Genomic DNA, 19,782 nt, shown 5'->3' with positions numbered 1-19,782 from the left:
CATCTATTGGGTTAAAAGGTCGACCCTCCAACGTGAAAATATTTTTAAGTTTATATAATATTTTTTAACAGGTCGACCCCATCAACCCATTTGACCTGAAATCAACCCACCAACCCACAACCCATATGACCTATTTGACCTGACCTTAAGTCGTCAATCCGTCAACCCACCAGCCTAGTAGCTTATTTAACCCAACAACCCAAAACTCGACCTACTAACCCGTCAAACCAATTTTTTTTTTCAAGTTGATAGGTTGGTTTGGGTTGACATATTGTAGGTAAGAGACCTGAAATTTTTAATGGGTTGGGTCAGGGTCACAGTTTTTAATTCCGTCAACACGCCAACCTGAATTCATTGATAGCCTTACTAACAATAATAGTTATTTATATATCTACATACCTTATATAAACCACAAAAAAAGTTGATTTGATATTTTTATTTGAAAATTAAAATAAGTTGTTGAAGCGTCTAATCTTAATTTTCAACTCGCCCAAGTTTAATACGCGATCTTTAAAATTATGATTAAGTAGTTTATAGACAATAGTCATTAGCCAGACTTTCAATACTCGACTTAACTTGAAACCCGACTTGAAACTATCAGAAATTTTCAACCCATTAACCTACTAACATGATTTCTCGGATCGGTCCAGGTTGAGTTTTCAAGTTGTTAAATAGACCCGCCAATCAAAATTTTAAGTTTGTTAATGATATTATTGATAATTTTTTTTAAGTTCAATGAGTTGTTTAAGAGAAACGTATTTTTTTGGTAATGAACATCTAGTTATATTATATTAGAAAGTAGTCAAAGTATAGTATTACTTGGGTTATTCTATTCTTTACAAAACACTTCATGCCAATAATAAGATAAAGTCTGTTAATCAATTAGGGTTAACTCTTCAACTCTCGATAGCCAATTTCACTAAAATGTGAAATGTTGCTAGGATAGAGTTTAAACAAAAACAACTTTATAAACGTTTTAGAAACACATGTACCATTATATTAAGACAATTTAACTAAAGTGTGAAATGCCGAGAGGATAGAGTTTAAACAAAAACAACTTTATAAATATTTTAGAAAACAGACGTACCGCATTAGATTAAAGGCTTCTTAATTAATTTTATAATCTTAGAACATAAAAGAATGTATCTAATATTAGTTCATTTAATGTTTATTTTTGTGGAGAAAAATAAATAATCATTGTTGATAAATAAACCGTATATATAAATTGATAATTTATTAGCTACAAACAAAATATCATTTATTTTTTGATTTTTTTTTTGTAATGTACAGAATTACAGAATTATGAGTTTATGAATGTTAAGTTATATTATAAGATTTCCAACTCATTTAAATTTGAATCTATTTTTTACAGTTTCCCTTTAAATTCAGTTGTTACCAAATATAAAAATGACATTTAATACTTTCTAAATATAACCCACCCAATCAAAATACAAGAAAATAAAACTCTCAGACAATCAGAAGCGAGAGAATTCATTCTTTTATTTCTCTCTGCTCTACCGGCTATATATATATATTATATATATATATAGTCCATAAGATTCTCTTTTGCTTTTATTTGCTAAATACGGAGTATATGTTTTGGAAAAATAATTAATCCTTTTAAATATTCTTTTAGAAATATTTTTAAAAAACCTTGAAATTATGACATGCGTATTCTGCTAATTTTTTTTTTAAATATCAACTCTTAATTTTACCATATATCATAATCTTATCATTAAAAGGATTTTTAGTAGGTTTACAATTAATGGAAACATGTCATTCGGTCGGTCATAAAGTATCTTCTTAAAGTTTTTCATGTGAAGATTAGGGGTTTAAACAGTACTATATATTATAAGAAGAATGAGAATATGTGATTGACATCTTATTATTATAATCTATAAAAGCACGGAACCTAATCATTTATTAATTATATAAAAAAAATTAAAAAGTAGTGAGGGGTTTTATACTTAAACTTGGATACATGACAGTCATATATTCACTTTTTTCGTATTATAATGTATTACTTATAAAATAGAAACTAACAATTTGCTGTTAAATAAATACAATATTTGTTTTTAAATATTTTTTAATAAATAAATCTAATTTTGAAATTATATCTATATTTTTGACATATAACATACACTCCTATATTCTTAGAGATTGAAGTTTTGTGAAGAATCTTTTAATATTTATGGTGGTTGGCTTTTTAAAAGCATATTATAAAACAACAAAACATGAAATATTATGAGACAAAGTACTGTAAGGGGGTACTCTTCCTTTAGCTTTAGGTACAACCTTTTTAGTCTGAAATTGTCTTTTATTATACAAATAATAACCAAAACACCTGATTTGCACATTCCTGTCTTCTTCTCATCTTCATCTACATTACACCTGCTGTTTTCTTATTCCCTAGCCCCTTATTCTCATCTTCATCTCATCGGATGCTTTTTGCTTTCCCAATTACCACCAGAAACTATCAAAGGAATATATGTGTGCATATATAGATATGTATATGTATATTTGGGTTTTTCAATTAGGGTTTGTAAATTTTGCAATTGATGACGAAAATGCTACCGCTTACCATGATGAACCACACTATGATGAAGATGATGAGATTAGGGTTTTTTTTTCTTTTGATTTTATTAATATAATTTTTAGTATTCATAAAGTATTTTAGTTTTGGTTTTCGTTTCAACTGAATAGGGTATATCTTGAATTGAAGTAATTTAGTTGTTGTTTCTCTTGAAAAAGTTTGGATATTTTAATTTGATTTTCCAATTTTCGTCTGTTTTTGAGGTTTATTTTGTTATATAAAATTGGTAAATAGTTAAAGATTATGATTTAAGTAAGGGATAATGACATGTGAGTGTAGCTAACTAAGCTAAAATGTCTATGTAATGTAACGATCTCGAATTCCGTCTATCTAATGCAACTAAAAACGAATTTGTGTCTACGTAATGTATGTAACCGGATAAACCACCGGTAGCTGGTCACAACTTTAAAAATAGTCAATTTGTGTCCCATGTGACACTTTGACGGACCTTACTTGTAATAACACCGAGTCTTTATATAATATATTATATGTATATATATATATATATATATTATATGTATATAAATATAGATCTCCATATGTATCTTTTATAATATATGTCTTGACTCTTGAATGTGTTTTGTAACCAACATCATATGCGCGCCCCTACATACTTATGCTTATACACTTCAATCACAAAAAATGGTAATTGGGAGGGGACCACTTAGCCAGAGGCGGTACCAGGAAAAAATTACAAAGGGGGCAAACTTAGAAAACTTATGAAAAATAAATTTAAAAGGAGGAAAAAAGTTAAAAATCTATAGAAAATTTTTAAAATTTTATGAAAAATTTAAAAATACATGACAAAATTTAAATTTGGAGGGGGGCATAGGACACCCTTGTCCCCTTTAGTACCGCCCTTGCACTTAGCCCCTTCTACCATTTGGGTACCATGCCGCACTACCGCATATTGGCATCCCGGTGACTTCCCCAGGGTTAGGTGGGAATAACGAATACTGGGTTGCGCCAGGATTCGAACTCACGACTTACAGACTCCTAGATCCCTTATGAAGGGGCGGTGGCCACTGGGCTATCAACCCAGTGGTTTCAATCACAATTACTAAATAAATGATAAACATAAAAAAGAAGGAAAGATTTGATAACATGTAATTGTAAAGTAGCAGCTAACCCATAAAAAAAGAAGTGGAATTCTCTATATAGATTTAAAAACCGTGGGTCAGTTTGCGTGCATACTCACGTACGACTCTTTTTATATTCATTTTATTACTTTCTGTTTAAAGCAATTGTAGAGGTATTGGTGCCGACCGTGATTTCTTTTTTTTTTCTTTTGACTTTTCCAGCAATTTTTTTCCCACCATTACAACAACAGGGTACATCCTCTCAATTATTATTTATCTATATTAATTTTAAAATAGTAATTCAATATTTCTATGCACAACAACTTCTAAAGCATAAACATATACACCAACATAACATCCGCCATAAACAGCCACCGCATCAAACAACGGTGGCGGCAACTCCTGATGAACCACTTTTACGCAACATCGTTAAAATTAGCATCATTGAATCTAAAATATAAATAAACGGAAAAAACCGACAATGGCACCGCCGTCCACACTCCACATAGACTTATCTGTTGGAACCACGTTAGTATGACCGTCACTGATCACGTATCAAACCTGATATGATAATTGACGATAACTGAAATCCCTATGTCTAAGTAAATATATGATGGGCGTATTTACTCTTAGAGACGTAGTATAGGGTTTCTCATTAGGTGATTGTAACTAAGAGGACTAATGGTACACACATTAAACACCAGAAGGGTTGAATGTGTAAATACTAAAGGGTTAAATGTGTAATTACTCTCATTATAAATAGAGGGTAATTAACCCTAAGTTAAGGTTAATCCCTACACACATAATACCCTAATTTTCGTGTGTCTCTCCTCTCTAAATTTGTGCATCATGTTCCAGCCGAATTTATCATCCCATTATTACTCAATCACTTTGTTATGGGAACCCGAAATTAATAGCAATTATGCTTTATGCTCTTACAAGTTCCACAGGACGATTGGGGATGTTTTATCACTCGAATCGAATCATGGTTATTCCAACATTATCGTCATCATCAACAACACTAAAAGATAATATGTCCAACATGCCATCCACCTGTGTTCGCATGCTACGAGATGCATGGGATGCCGACGACGGCTTGAAATAACCACTTATTCGTCGATCGATTCATGAATCGTCGAAATCATCATGGTCACATGTTATCATATGATCGGGAAGCTATCTTTTTACCCAAAAAGAAACAACAAATCTATATCTTTCACCATCAAAACTTTTTGCAAACTTTACACTTAGTTTTGGAAAAGGAGAGAGAGACAATGTGTATTTTTGTGCGGGTGAGAGACAGATAAAAGAAAGTGATAATACAAGGAAAACAAGAGAAAACCCATAATTTTGTGAAATGGGTCGGTAGGTAGGAGGTAGGCCGGAGAACTTTGCTTATGGTTGTGTTTTTATTTTGTGAGTTGTGACACATTCGAGAAAAAGGAGGATGAAATAAAATTGAAATAAAATTTGTGTAAGTATACTACATCTGGAGCATCGAGGGATACATCTTAACATGCATACAGCTATGTTCACGCGTGTCTCATTTTGTTGTTGTTTCCATTCTCCTATTTACCTATATACTAAAAACCAACCTGTTTTTTACAAGTTTATATGCACAAAGTACAAACCTACAAAGTACAAATACATATGCATAAGTTAAAACATCTTTCTTCCCCCCCCCCCCCCCGCTCCTTTACAAAATACATAGAAGTCTCATACACATCTAGGCATTCAGCAAACCACACACATAAAAATACAAATATAGATACATCCCAAATTAACAATCGATGCTCAACTAAGATCATCTTCAACGTAACCCATATAGAGATTCTACAATGCAAAGTCGATGCTACTTACATAGCTACATAAGTTGCATAGAATTAATACGAGACGGTGGTTACTACTGAGATTTTGCACAAAAAAGAGTTTGCGAGCAAGCTAGCTTTTGATCGCATTTCTTTGTGCATTGGTGGTGGCATGTCGTTTACCGGTTGCATTATCTTTTTTTACTGAATATCTCTACGAGATGGATATAAATTGATGAATGCATAAGTGATGAACTGACTATCGATACATCAAGACTTTGAATCACTAAATCGATGATAAGGTTTCACTCCTGAAAGCAAAAAGCACCTGTTGTGGTGACGGTGATTGTAACAACCGTCATAGAAATGTTTTAAATAAAATCTTCGAATCGTGTTGTCGCCATTAGAACGACTAGACGGCTCAATTTAACTTGAGTTCTTGATATATTTTAGACTCAAATATTTGTTTACATGAAGGCCCATTCGATCTTAAAGCTTGATTTAAATGACGAGTTTATAACTTAATACGAAAAAATACTAGAATTCGAGTCATAAACGTTTGTGTTCATAAAATGTCTAGATCAAAATGTTCGCAAATGGTCCTTGCATTTATGGAGTTCATTTAATATGGGAAAGGTATATAAAGAAGGAAATGAAACCCTAGTGAGAGAAAGACACTATTCACTCATCTTCTCCATCTTTCTTCACTCTCTCTCTAAAAACACACACTTGCAGCCTCCATTCACACACACAAAATTCATCTTTTGATTCTGGGTTGTTAAACCAAAATTATTTGTACTTTTAGCTTCCTGGTTATAATCAAAACATATTTCTAGCATCAAATCTCAGGTAACAACAACAAATTTTGAGTTTTTGATCAAATTAAAAGTGTACTTTTCAAGTTTATGTTCTTGATGATTTGGTCCAATTTTTGAATGAAAAACGTGTTAATAGCTAATGGGTTTGTGTCTAAATGTGTTTAGTAACCGTTTTGTGAACAAATTTGGGTCATAACATGCTTAAATGTACAAAACCCATTTTTGAAAATAAGGGAAAACTTGTTCTTGATGTGCCACACCTTGTTCATGTTATAGATGGTCTTGAAATCGTAAAAAGTGTTAATGGTTAGTGTTATTATGTATATATGTACTAGTTTTGTGTTCTAACAAGTCCCGGGAGCGACCTAGATCTTCGTGTGTTGATTAAGTCTTTGTTTCAGCCGACCTGGAGCCTAGGACGATCTCCCTAGGACGATCTAGGTCCTCAAGATCGTCCTGGGCAGCCTCTTGATTCATGGCTCTTGCTCGTTTGTTCTTGTGTGATGTGGTGATGTGTTGGTACGTTTAATGGGTAACCGATTTTGGATTGGTTTAGCTCAAACACTTGTTCTTGAATCGAACATGAGTCTTGTACTTGTTCATGGTTTTGGGTACCTAGGACGATCTCACCTTGGGTACCTAGGACGATCCTAGTTTGTAAACCTAAAACGATCTTAAGCCATCAATCCTTGAAACGACCTTAGCTTGGAAACCTAAAACGATCTTGATTTAGCTTGAAGGCTAGGACGACCTTATATATCAAAGCAGCTAGGACGATCTTGAGAGCATAGCTAGGACGATCTTGCAACTCAAAGTAGCTAGGACGATCTTGCAACTCAAAGTAGCTAGGACGATCTTGCAACTCAAAGACCCTAAAACGACTTGTGCAATCTTGAATCAACATGTACACATTCTATAACACACCATACATGATCATTTAACACCAAACCAAGTTCATAACATCACTATCATACGATTAAACACATCTAAGGCTACTTATTAACATCGAGCTAGTTCATGAGTCGATCTAAAACAACGTACAAAGTGCAAAACTAAATTGAGTATGCTTAAGGCATTTTCAACCTAAATTACTAAAGTACAAGTTCTATAAGCAACTAAATCGAGTTCTTACGGTTAAAAGATCATTATTATAGGCACATACAACTCATTATTATAGGAACATACAACTCATTATTACGATAAGTACTTATGTGTGAGTTCAAAGACGTTCATTTCGATTCCGGCTCATGTATTCAAAGTTCATTTAAGACACTTTTGAGTCAAGATGTTCAAAGAATCTTCTAAGGACCAAATCATCATTTCATCAAGGTTATTTCAGTGAATAAGTAATCACAAGAACTAATACATGTATTTATCTATGTTCAATGACTTGTGATTAGGTTGACATCAAGACATACTTGGATTCAAATAGATATATCTTACTTATATCTGTGCTCAATCTCTGTGCTTGTAAACTACGCTTGTACCGGATCACTATGAGTCTTCGTAGCCCCTTTTTCTTTACTTATGTTTTGGGGTGAAAGGAATACTACACATGCTTTTATATGTCGTAATTGCTTTTATTATTCTATGGCTGTTTGACTACTTTGTGACATACTAGCCGGTCATGTTGATGACTGTGAGTGCTCGATTGATACATATTAGCCGGTCATGATGATGACTGTGAGTGCTCGATTGATATACTTGCCGGTCATGTTGATGACTGTGTGTGCACGATTAATATATGCTAGCCTGGTACTGTAAATGCACGTTTATACTTAAACACATACTTATGTGCAAAGTTAGTCTTTAGCCACATCATACTACTTTATTCTCAGCATTCTATCGACGGCATAAAACATATTTATACAATTTGTTTATGTACTCAAACCTACGAACTCACTAACCTTTGTGTTGACACGTTTAAGTATTCCTTTCAGGTATTCAAGCAAATCGTGGCTAGGATTGGTAGCATGGGACTTTTAGCAGACTGGAGGCTTGGTTTTGAAGTTTGCATGCTCTTGCTTATGCTTGATGGCAATATGCCAAACCTTTTCCCCTGCGTGGGAACTTATCTCATCTCTATTTGAATGTTTGTTTTAACTTGTGTGTGATGACTACTATTATGCTTGTTTGGTTATGAAATTGACTATTTATGCTTAATGTATGCACTCATTTAGTATTCCTATGTAACATCCATGTGCGCATGTGCTTTATCTTACATCCCGAGTTTTCCGCCGCTGTCAGGGTGTTACAGATTGGTATCAGAGCCGTGGTTATAGTGAATTAGGTGGATTTGCCTAGACTATAACTTAGGAACCGCACGTAGCATGCATGATAGGAATTATGTGTGCATTCAACCTCTATGAATTTGATCTATATCTGCGATATCCATGCTATTATATTCATACATGCGCAGACCTTAGAACCATGCTACCTTGCCAAGTACATTCATGCTATTGGTATTCGAACTATGAGATATGTTAAACTTAAATAATGATAATAAGTTAGCGAAATGACGTGTTGTTAGCAAGGAAGTATGACGATATATCATCACAGAAAAGCCTGATCAACTTTTCGCGTGTGGTATATTTTCTATGGACTTGATGGCAACATGGATCGTGCCTAAGATGGTTGGAGTGTGGTAGCAATCCTGGGATGCTCAATGGGTGTTGGTCGGGTGGAGGGTTAGCCGCTGGTACACCCTGTATACATACATTTGCCAATACCTAGAGAGCATAACAGTACCGTGAACCGACCTTGCATTAGATTTACTAGGGGTGTGGAGGGTTAGCCACTGGTACACCCTGTATACATACACCGCTAGTGCAACGGATGTAGGTGGTAGATTCGGACTGCACTTTGGCTATCGAAAGTTAATTGAACTTAAAATTACATTTAAGTTGAAATGGCTATGTTATTCATCTTGCAAACTATCTTTCATGGATAGAATATTTTGTTGCGATGTTACCTTGTACTGCATGATTGATATTGATGATAATGCTTACCTTCAGATATAATACTTGATTTCTTGAGTTACATGCGATAATGAAAGTATAAACGTATAGGATTCTAGAAAACTAACACGAGTGTGCTTAAGAGTGCGTAAATGACGTCACGAACGACTATTTCCTCATTCTAACGCCGATCCCGTCTTTTCCTAACATAGGAAAATGGTACGCACAAGAGCAAACCCGAATGTCGAAGTTCAAGCAGATGGAGTTGGTCGTGGTAATCCTGGAGGTGGTCGTGGCAATCCAAGGGTTGGACGTGGAGGTCAACAAGGAAGAGGCCGTGGTAGGGGTCGTGGTGGCCGTGGTGATGGGATGGGTCATGTTGAAAATCCCGACTTGGCCACTATCATTGCTGAATAGTTGGCGAACTCAATGCCAACTATTATCGAACAAGTGACTGCCGCAATGGGTGCTGCCCCGAATCAGAACCGAAGAGCACCTGAAGTTGAAGCTGAACCAGTAAGAGTTGCACTGCAACAAGTAAATCAAGAACAAGGGAACTTTGATCCAGAAGTGGAGTTTGTCGGAGATGGTGTATGTGGGCCCTGGACCTAGGAGGTTTCCCAAAAATGATGAGTATGCGGTGGAAAGAAGAGGTTTTAGTTACACCGAGTTTAAGAAGTGTGGTCCACCAGATTATAATGGAAGAGGAGGGGCGGGTGTGTTTATGAAATGGTTGGAGAAATTGGAAGCAGTCATGGACATAAGCGAATGTCCATCCCATCAGAGAGTAAGATTCACTGGAGGTTCATTCACCGATGATGCACTGTCATGGTGGAACACTTTGCTAGGAGCCCGTGGAAGAACTGCTACTTTGGAAACACCATGGGATCGGTTTAAGGAGATGATGAAGAACTGCTTTTGTAAGCTGAATGAGATGCAGAAGATTGAGCAAGAGTTTTGGCACCACACCATGGTAGGATCTGGTCATGCAGAGTATACTAGCAAGTTTCAAGAGTTGGCTAGATTGGTACCTCATTTGGTGACTTCTGAGTCGAAGCTGATTGAGAGATACATCTATGGCCTCATTCCTCAGATTCGTAACACTATGACTGGCATTCCTCCCTACTCCATTGAAGAAGCTATTCGAAGAACCAGTGCAATGACTGATGACTTGGTTAGAGCTGGAACATTGTCTAGGTCTGCAGAGAAGAAGAGAGACTTTGGTGAACCCAGTAAGAGAAGGGATTTCAGGACAGACAAGAGAGTCAGGGTTGGAAAGGTGTTTGCAGCAGTTGAGCCGGGGCAGAGGGCATATGTCGGACAAGCTCCTCAGTATGCTACTTGTACTTATCATCATTCAACAACAGTGCCATGCCGATTTTGTCAGAACTGTCAGAAATTTGGGCACTTAGCTAAAGATTACAGAACATCTAGAATCCCAGCAGCACCACTGAATGTCGCTCCAAGAAACTTCAGAAATCCTCCAGCTAATCAGAGAGCCTATTATGAGTGTGGCAGCACTGAGCACTACCGCAATGCTTGCCCAAGAGTTGTTAGACGACCCGCCCCAGCCGCAGTCGATCAGAATCGATTGCAGATCGCAGCACCAAATCCACCAAGAGCTAACCAAGCCCAGCAGGCCAGGGGTCGAGTCTGTGCTTTGAATGCTGTGGAAGCCGCTAACGATCCGAACGTTGTCACGGGTACATTTCTCTTAAACAATCATCTAGCTACTGTGTTATTCGATTCGGGTGCCGACTACAGCTTTATTTCCACTAACTTTGTGTGCACTATTAACGTGAAACCCATTCGTACTCATGCATGTTATGAAATAGAGGTAGCTAGTGGTGGAATCTCTAAACTTGACCAAATTGTGCCTAAATGTGTGTTAACACTTGATACTCATTCATACTATATAGACTTAGTCCCATTTGAAATGGGTAGCTTTGATGTAATAGTGGGGATGGATTGGTTATCCCTGGTAGATGCTACCATTGTATGTCGCGCAAAAATCCTTAGAATACCCTTAAGTGGGGGAGACGTACTAGAAATCCAAGGTGAACGACCCGAGTCTCACAAACGAAACCTAATGAGCACGACAACCGAAGAAGGATTGCCTCCGTCTCGACAAGTTGAATTTCGAATTGATCTCTTACCTGATGCAACTCCAGTAGCAAAGGCACCATACCGTTTAGCTCCTTCTGAAATGCAAGAACTCGCGACACAATTACAAGAGCTACAAGACAAGGGTTTCATCCGACCGAGTTCTTCACCATGGGGTGCACTGGTATTATTTGTTAAGAAGAAATACGGATCTTTTCGCATGTGCATCGACTATCGTGAGCTAAATAAGTTAACAGTTAAGAATCGATACCCTTTACCGCGCATTGATGATCTATTCGATCAGTTGCAAGGTGCAAAGTACTTCTCAAAAATCGATCTTCGTTCAGGCTACCATCAACTAAGAGTTCGTGAAGAAGACGTGCCAAAGACAGCATTTAGCACGAGATATGGACACTTCGAGTTTCTAGTGATGCCATTTGAATTAACAAATGCGCCTGCTGTTTTTATGGACCTGATGAATCACGTATGTAAGCCCTACTTAGATCAGTCCATCATTGTTTTCACTGACGATATTCTTATCTACTCGAAGACTAAGAAAGAGCATGAAGTCCATATGAGAGAAGCTTTAGAACTTCTGAGGGCTGAAAAGTTGTATGGAAAATTCTCGAAATGTGAATTTTGGTTAGAAGAGGTGAAGTTCTTGGGTCATGTAGTTGACAAGGATGGAATAAAGGTTGATCCCAGTAAGATAGAAGCAGTAGAGAATTGGAGAAGGCCAGAGACACCGACAGAGATCAGGCAGTTTCTCAGATTAGCAGGCTACTACCGACGATTTATCGAGAACTTCTCAAAGATCGCACAACCTCTTACATTGTTGACGCACAAAGATAGAGGTTTCGAATGGGGAGAGAAACAAGAAGAAGCTTTCAGAATTTTGAAGGAGAAATTATGTAATGCGCTGGTCTTAAGTCTTCCAGAAGGAACCGATTACTTTATTGTTTATTGCGACGCGTCAGGTCAAGGCTTAGGATGTGTGCTGATGCAACGAGGCAAGGTTATTGCATATGCCTCTCGCCAATTAAAGATTCATGAGAAGAATTACACGACACACGATTTGGAGTTGGGAGCTATCGTTTTTGCACTCAAATGTTGGAGACACTATTTATACGGGATGAAGAGTGTGATATACACGGATCATAACAGCCTTCAACATATCTTCACTCAGAAAGACCTTAATATGCGCCAGAGACGATGGCTAGAGTTGTTTAGCGACTACGATTGTGAGATTCGATATCATCCCGGAAAGTTAAATGTAGTAGCAGACGCCTTGAGTAGGAAGGAGAGAGTTAGGCCAAGACGAATTAGAGCCATGAGCATTATCGTGCACAACAATCTGAAAGATAGAGTGATTGGGGCACAAGTGGAAGCAAACAAGAAAGACAATGTTGACAGAGAAGGATTGGGAGGTATGATAGAACAGTTTACTCAAAGTGATGATGGAGGACTGTATTTTTGTGATCGATTGTGGATACCAATGTATGGAGGACTAAGGAAGCTGATAATGGACAAAGCGCACAAAGCAAGATATTCTATCCATCCAGGGATAGATAAGATGTACCAAGACTTTCGAGACCTATTTTGGTGGCCAGGAATGAAGAGCGATGTGGCGGTCTATGTAAGCAAGTGCCTAACGTGCTTGAAGGTCAAGGCAGAACACAAGAAGCCCGGAGGGCTACTAACACAACCAGAGCTTCCCAGTTGGAAGTGGGAGAAGATTACTATGGATTTTGTTACAAAGTTACCAAGAACAAGTAGTGGTAAGGATGCAATATGGGTGGTGGTGGATCAACTGACCAAGTCAGCGCATTTCATACCCATACGGGAAGATTACTCAATGGAGCAGTATGCACGTCTGTATCTTAAGGAGATTGTAGCTAAACACGACGTTCCAGTGTCAATCATTAGTGATAGAGATAGCTGGTTTACCTCAGGATTTTGGAAATCGTTGCAACGAGCCTTGGGAACACATATCGATATGAGCACCGCCTACCATCCGCAGTCAGACGGACAGAGTGAGAGAACGATTCAGATACTAGAAGACATGCTAAGAGCCTGTGTCATAGACTTTGGAGGAAGTTGGGACACTCATCTCCCACTAGTAGAATTTTCATATAACAACAGTTATCATGCTAGTATTAGGTGTCCCCCTTTTGAGGTCTTCTATGGAAGAAAATGTCGATCTCCGTTTGCATGGCACGAAGTCGGAGACATGCAGTTAATAGGTCCAGAGATCATTCTCGAAACTACCGAGAGGGTTGCTCAAATCAAGTAGAACCTCATGAAGGCGAGAGATAGACAAAAGAAATACGCAGACAACCGAAGGAAACCTTTAGAGTTTCAGGTTGGTGATCGAGTGATGCTTAAAGTTTCGCCTTGGAAGGGCGTGGTCAGATTCATAAAGAGGGGGAAACTAGCTCTAAGATATGTTGGACCGTTTGAGATTGTAGAACGCATTGGTGCAGTAGCTTACCGTCTGAAACTTCCCCAAGAGTTGAGTAACGTACACGACGTTTTCCACATATCGAACCTCAAGAAGTGTCTAGCCGATGAAACAACCTATGTCCCTTTGAACGAGATACGAGTAGATAGTAATTTAAGTGTCAAAGAAGAACCTGTTGAAATTCTGGAACGAGAAGTCAAAAAGCTCAATAGACATAAGTATACCATTGTGAAAGTTCGTTGGAACTCCCGTACAAGCCCAAAATTCACTTGGGAACGAGAAGATTAAATGAAGCTTAAGTATCCACACCTTTTTGCTTAACTTAATATCTCAAGCTAGTAAGTAAACTTATGGACTTAGTTTCTAACTTGATACTTGACGCGTGCTATACAATATGATACTTGAAATTCAATGTGAAACATGCTACTTGTTACTTATTGTGTGATTACATACTTGAAACTTAACGTGCAACTTAATGTTTGTAAATTTGATGTGCACTCGAAACATGAAACATGACGTGTAACTCGAATTTTGGGACGAAATTCCTTTAAGTAGGGGAGAATGTAACAACCGTCATAGAAATGTTTTAAATAAAATCTTCGAATCGTGTTGTCGCCATTAGAACGACTAGACAGCTCAATTTAACTTGATTTCTTGATATATTTTAGACTTAATTATGTGTTTGCATGAAGGCCCATTCGATCTTAAAGCTTGATTTAAATGACGAGTTTATAACTTAATACGATAAAATACTAGAATTCGAGTCGTAAACGTTTGTGTTCATAAAATGTCTAGATCAAAATGTTCGCAAACAGTCCTTGCATTTATGGAATTCATTTAATATGAGAAAGGTATATAAAGAAGAAAATGAAACCCTAGTGAGAGAAAGACACTATTCACTCATCTTCTCCATCTTTCTTCACTCTCTCTAAAAACACACACTTGCAGCCTCCATTCACACACACAAAATTCATCTTTTGATTCTGGGTTGTTAAACCAAAATTATTTGTACTTTTAGCTTCCTTGTGATAATCAAAACATATTTCTAGCATCAAATCTCAGATAACAACAACAAATTTTGAGTTTTTGATCAAATTAAAAGTGTACTTTTCAAGTTTATGTTCTTGATGAGTTGGTCCAATTTTTGAATGAAAAACGTGTTAATAGCTAATGGGTTTGTGTCTAAATGTGTTTAGTAACCTTTTTGTGAACAAATTTGGGTCATAACATGCTTAAATCTACAAAACCCATAGTGTTATTATGTATATATGTACTAGTTTTGTGTTCTAACAAGTCCCGGGAGCGACCTAGATCTTTGTGTGTTGATTAAGTCTTTGTTTCAGCCGACCTGGAGCCTAGGACGATCTCCCTAGGACGATCTTGGTCCTCAAAATCGTCCTGGGCAGCCTCTTGATTCATGGTTCTTGCTCGTTTGTTCTTGTGTGATGTGGTGATGTGTTTGTACGTTTAATGGGTAACCGATCCTTTGGATTGGTTTAGCTCAAACACTTGTTCTTGAATCGAACATGAGTCTTGTACTTGTTCATGGTTTTGGGTACCTAGGACGATCTCACCTTGGGTACCTAGGACGATCCTAGTTTGTAAACCTAAAACGATCTTAAGCCATCAATCCTTGAAACGACCTTAGCTTGGAAACCTAAAACGATCTTGATTTAGCTTGAAGGCTAGGCTTACAACTCAAAGACCCTAAAACGACTTGTGCAATCTTGAATCAACATGTACACATTCTATAACACACCATACATGATCATTTAACACCAAACCAAGTTCATAACATCACTATCATTCGACTAAACACATCTAAGGCTACTTGTTAACATCGAGCTAGTTCATGAGTCGATCTAAAACAACGTACAAAGTGCAAACCTAAATTGAGTACGCTTATGGCATGTTCAACCTAAATTACTAAAGTACAAGTTCTATAAGCAACTAAATCGAGTTCTTACGGTTAAAAGATCATTATTATAGGCACATACAACTCATTATTATAGGAACATACAACTCATTATTACGATAAGTACTTATGTGTGAGTTCAAAGACGTTCATTTCGATTCCGGCTCATGTATTCAAAGTTCATTTAAGACACTTTTGAGTCAAGATGTTCAAAGAATCTTCTAAGGACCAAATCATCAGTTCATCAAGGTTATTTTAGTGAATAAGTAATCACAAGAACTAATACATGTATTCATCTATGTTCAATGACTTGTGATTAGGTTGACATCAAGACATACTTGGATTCAAATAGATATATCTTACTTATATCTGTGCTCAATCTCTGTGCTTGTAAACTACGCTTGTACCGGATCACTATGAGTCTTCGTAGCCCCTTTTTCTTTACTTATGTTTTGGGGTGAATGGAATACTACACATGCTTTTATATGTCGTAATTGCTTTTATTATTCTATGGCTGTTTGACTACTTTGTGATATACTAGCCGATCATGTTGATGACTGTGAGTGCTCGATTGATACATATTAGCCGGTCATATTGATGACTGTGAGTGCTCGATTGATACATATTAGCCGGTCATGATGATGACTGTGAGTGCTCGATTGATATACTTGCCGGTCATGTTGATGACTGTGTGTGCACGATTAATATATGCTAGCCTGGTACCGTAAGTGCATGTTTATACTCAAACACATACTTTTGTGCAAAGTAAGTCTCTAGCCACATCATACTACTTTATTCTCAACATTCTATCGACGACATAAAACATATTTATACAACTTGTTTATGTACTCAAATCTACGAACTCACCAACCTTTGTGTTGACACGTTTAAGTATTCCTTTCAGGTAATGAAGCAAATCATGGCTAGGATTGGTAGCATGGGACTTTTAGCAGACTGTAGGCTAGGTTTTGAAGTTTGCATGCTCTTGTTTATGCTTGATGCCAATATGCCTAACCTTTTCCCCTGCGTGGGAACTTATCTCATCTCTATTTGAATGCTTGTTTTAACTTGTGTGTGATGACTACTATTATGCTTGTTTGGTTATGAAATTGACTATTTATGCTTAATCTATGCACTCATTTAGTATTCCTATGTAACATCCATGTGCGCGTGTGCTTTATCTTACATCCCGAGTTTTCCGCCGCTGTCGGGGTGTTACAGTGATGGAAATAGTAGATCACGATTTGAAATCGTCAGGATTGAGGCGGCTGAGTGGGTTAGTGGCGGTTAGTGACAAACAGAGGCAATGGCGGTGAACGGGGATGGCAGCACCAATAATTGTTGTGACGACGGTGGTGGAAATAGCGCTTGGTTGGTTGATGTGGTGGTGGTAAGATTGTTGATGTTGGTTTGATCATCGTTCAAATTACAGAACAAAAATTGGCAAAAGGCACTTTATGATATATATTGAATTATTGATTAAAATGAAAATGCTTTCCTACACAGAAAAAAAAAAGTAAAAAAGAAAAAAGAGAGGAAACTCATTTCTTACACCTACCTTTTTGATATTGACAACTTAAATGTGAGATATACATAGTGTATCACGATATGAATTGACACGTATATGGCTCAAACTTTTGTAAGCCACTTGGTTTGGAATTTATATTTATTTTTTGATATATTTAGTTTATATTAAATATACATTATAGGAAAATTCATTATATATTTGGGTTGGCTTATTTAAAGAACAAATTGAAGATTTTGATCTGCGTTTATTAAACATGTAGATGTAGATAGTAAAAGACAGTCTATATAAATTGAGAATTATACTGTATATTTTAATTACTATTAAAATTCATATGGCAAGTGTATTTCTGATTCTTAACAACTTAAGTATGTAATATAACACCTTTACATATCAATTTTTGAGAATAAAAGTTATACTTTTCAATCCGTGTAATGAGTCGTTAATTCTACTTAGAAGGAAATCGTATATACCACGTTATAAATTTTATGTAACGTTGTGCCTCCCGGGGCAACGCCCGGGTAAAAATCTAGTGTTATACTGAGTATACAAATTTTTTGGTTTACTTTAATTTTCTAAATTTAGATTTCAATTTAAATAATTTTGGTTTTCATCTTTTAGTCCGTGTATACAAAATAAAATGTTTGTTTTGTCATATGGTATTATTTTTGGAGAGTGTTATATCTACAACACAATTTTAGCTGATTTGGTAGAAATATGTAAAATTGTCCCTCCTAAAAAAATTATTCCAGAATAAATGGGCCCGAAGGCTTCGTCGCTTTCCTTCCCTAGCCGGAATAAATCCATTTCTTTTGTCTATACATTACCGTGTATACAAAATAAAAAGTTTGCTTTCTCATATGATATTATTTTTGGAGAGTGATATATCTACAACACAGTTTTAGTTATTCAAAACAAATGTACATAATGTACTACACAGTGTATAACTACATAAAACTTACATTGTTGTGAATATCTAAATATTGTTGTTGGTTTATCACTCTCATTCATAAATACATGCTTAATTTTATTCTTATAAGTTTTCCATAACTAATGTCAAAATATATAAAGCAATATATGATATGTCCAAGTAATATCTATATCTCGCCACAAGCACATATTATGACAATTATCATGATATTTTGTATACAAATGCAACAAAACTCAAAATTTGATACCTAAATGTAAAATTTACTTAGACGATATTCATTATTTTGCTAAATGTCAACACCCGCCGCGAAGCGCGGGTTTAAAAACTAATATATATATATATATATATATATATATATATAATTGCGTTGCTCGCTATTCGTGCTCTCTCACAAATACTTTTTATTTTAACATTTTCGTGGGGCTCACATTCTTACAAAATACTTTTTATTTCTATTTATAAACTCTTTTTTCTATTTTCTTTAACTTTTCTTTTCTTCACTTCTTCAGTTCTTCCACGTACTGCTTTGTCTTCTTCACCATAGACCAAAACAACAACAACAAATACTAACAACAAACAAAGCCATACTCTCTATCAGTTTTTTCCATCGTATAGCTATCCTCAACATATGCCACTTTATTTGTGGAAAAGTTGATGTCGCTTTGACGCCCGTCATGATCGGACAAATTCCACTCATCATATCCCTCGCCTGCCACTAGCGGAAATCTTTACCGTAGCTTTCAATCATCCGTCATCTGGTCATGTTGGAAATATGATGGAATTACTTAAGTATATGACACTTGATTGGATAAAAAAACTTGGAAACTAAAAATTTGGATTTATAAAAGATAGTATTACAAATGAAAGTAATACTTTAAAAACTATAAAAGTTGATGTACGTAAACTTATTTTTAGGAGACTTGCTTTTCTTTTACTTTGTCATGCAGATTTTATAGATGAAAATGCATGACCAACTCTACTATACAAAGTTGACAAAGTGTAATGTGAATAACCACAGCCTACAACATATTTAACCCATGGTGTTGATTGAAATGTATAGTAGGTAAAGCCTCCATTGTTGAATATCTAGAAATTATCCTTTCTTTCCCTTGTGAGCAAAAACAGAGTAGTCTACATTCTCCCCGTAATGTGTTTTGGCTGAACTCCCAATTGATTTCTGAGCTCCTGAAACTTTTCTCGTGGAAGTACTTTTGTAAAAATGTCTGCTAACTGCTCATTTGTTCCACAAAATTTGAGATTCAATTGCTTCTCTGATAAAATGATGTTTCAAAGCAATATGCTTTGTGCGACTGTGATGTACTGTATTCTTTGCGATTGCTATCGCTAACATACTATCACAAAAAATTGTTGTTGGCTCAATTTGCTTTTCACCAATGTCTTCAAAAATTCTTCTTGTCCAAATTGCTTGTGATGTGGCTAGAGTTGCTGTTACGTACTCTGCTCTGCGGATGATTGCGCAACTGTTTGTTGCTTCTTTGAACACCAACTGAATACACCTGAACCAAGTGAGAAAGTATATCCGGATGTACTTTTCTTGTTATCTGTACATCCACCCCAGTCACTATCACAAA

General features: G+C 36.3%; 1 protein-coding gene across 2 annotated transcripts in view; it reads right to left on the bottom strand.

Moving 5' to 3' along the window:
• The window catches only part of LOC122602754, an 84,204-nt gene that overhangs the window by 26,894 nt on the left and 37,528 nt on the right, over positions 1–19,782 (bottom strand). The window lies entirely within an intron of this gene.

Source organism: Erigeron canadensis, chromosome 6, assembly GCF_010389155.1.
Source record: "Erigeron canadensis isolate Cc75 chromosome 6, C_canadensis_v1, whole genome shotgun sequence".
In the NCBI taxonomy this organism is placed as follows: Eukaryota; Viridiplantae; Streptophyta; class Magnoliopsida; order Asterales; family Asteraceae; genus Erigeron; species Erigeron canadensis.
This window is presented reverse-complemented; position numbering and strand designations above follow the sequence as displayed.